Source organism: Fragaria vesca, linkage group LG3, assembly GCF_000184155.1.
Source record: "Fragaria vesca subsp. vesca linkage group LG3, FraVesHawaii_1.0, whole genome shotgun sequence".
Lineage (NCBI taxonomy): Eukaryota > Viridiplantae > Streptophyta > Magnoliopsida > Rosales > Rosaceae > Fragaria > Fragaria vesca.
In genome coordinates, this window is record NC_020493.1 from 20,435,881 (window position 1) to 20,437,938 (window position 2,058).

At 40.9% G+C, this 2,058-nt stretch overlaps 1 pseudogene; it reads right to left on the reverse strand.

The window, feature by feature from the left end:
• Window positions 1–296: 296 nt before the first annotated feature.
• The window catches only part of LOC101300896, a 6,834-nt pseudogene continuing 5,072 nt past the window's right edge, over window positions 297–2,058 (reverse strand).

Consider the following 2,058-nt stretch of genomic DNA (forward strand, 5'->3'; position numbering starts at 1 on the left):
CAACCTTCTTGCTACGAATCAGGGTTAAGGCCCATCAATAAATCAGTGTGTGTTCTTGGTAGTTCAACTTCTAGGCGTGTTATATCTTCACCGGCATATGGATGGTCCATTATCTGGGGTTATATATAGGCGGGATGGCTTGTTTTCTATGCTTGATAGCTTATCCGGTTATCGGGATGTTTTTCCAGTACTAACTTTGTCGTTTCCGACTGCAACATCGATCTTGATCATTTTGGTTTTTTGAAGGATAGGCATTGGAATTGCAATCGATTATTATGGCCTGGTTTTTCCAAGGCTCAACATGCATGTTTTACTTCTGTGGGAACTGGGAAGTTAAACGCCAAGTTATCAACCTTATGTTCATAAACCTTGCCTTTCCAATCCAATTTATACCGCAACGTGCCCTGAAACTGGCCCTTTGCTTCCCATGGAACCCCGTGGAGCACCTTTCATGTTCCACCTGATCAATATGACAATATCACAACAGAACTGTCACGGAACCGAATCTTCCCATGAAATCTCAATGCCCAGAAGATTAACTGGTAGCTCTCAATGCCAGTGAATGTGTTAAAAGGATCCGTAAATGTTATATCATCCCTGTAAATCTCATAATTAAAATCTTCAGCGAAAATCAAAGGCATATCTTCACGAAGGGTTTGAACAGCCAGGCCAAGATTAACAACACAATCATCTCTTTGCTGCTTATTCTGCGCAACTATGGAGGTGTTAACCTGCGCATTCTCCAAAAGAGTTGGGGTCTGAACAGTGAACACTGGCCAGGTGAGAGAGAGGAGATATAGAGTAGTTGGGTTTTATCTCAGAAAATGCATGTGTGGTGAATTGGTTTTCCCTTTAACTTGGTTTGGAGAAGTAAAGTGGGAGAGATATTGGGTAGGAAAAAAATAAAATAATAAAAAATAATAAAAAAAGACATTTCTGTTCTTCAAATTTCAGGTGGCCGGATTCAGATTTTAATGTAGGAGGTGTTAGAGAGAGAAAGAGATTAGTAGGTTTTTTTTTTTTTTTTTTTTTTTTTTTTGCTAGTTGCTGCCTCAACATGTGTTTGTCCTCTTTCACAGATACATGGTGCTTCAAACCTGGCGAAGCTTTTACCAGAAAAATAACAATAATATAAAATAAATAAACCATCTAGTCCAACCCTATTGGCATGTGGAGGCTTAACACAATTCCCATATGAATCAATTGCATCAGCAGCATTGCATATCATATTCATTGTTTAAAAGAAATTCAAAATAATGAAAAGAAACAAAATATAACAAGAGAGCACAAAGATATGACATTAATCTGAAACCACATTCATACTGAAACCAAGTTATATATGCAAGTCTAACCATTCAGGAATACTCATTTACAATGCAATTTCCTAAGCATTTTTTCCTCCCCTGTTACCCTACAATTTTGGTCCCAGCAAAATCAAAAGGAAAAAAGACATGCGCTAGTATAACACTCCATATACCAATTCCTATGAACAAAATTACAGAGTTTTTGAGTAGGCTGAGCACCTTACAATCTAGCATTATCAGCACTGACAGAGGCTGAGCACCTCACTATCTCTGCAATTCAGTAAGGCGCATGTGGTGCATCATAAACCTGTAGATCAATCAAAGTACTAGGCCCCAAGTGCGTCCATATCATCCTCACCTTGGTTATCTGGTTCTGCATCGGCCTGCACCTGAGCTTCATGCCCTGGATCTTGTAGTGGATCAGCTTCCCCTTGTCCTGCCTCAGCAAGCATAGCTGGCAGTCCTGTAGTGAGTTGTGCCCATCCCAATAACAAACAGTGCCCCTGTACAAGAGCAATCATAAATTGGCAATTACTACTATTATGAATTTCCATGTAGTTATATATATATATATAGAGAGAGAGAGCGAGAGGCCGGATCAAGAGCGGACGTCCGTCCGTTCTCCACCTTCCGGCGCCGGCGTGCCTCCACCCCAAAAGACTCCAGCAGCGTCCCCGACCACTTTCCCTCCCTGGCAAGTCCGTTCTTTTCCAGTTTTCCGGCGAGATCACCCAAAACTTCAAACAAAGTCGAT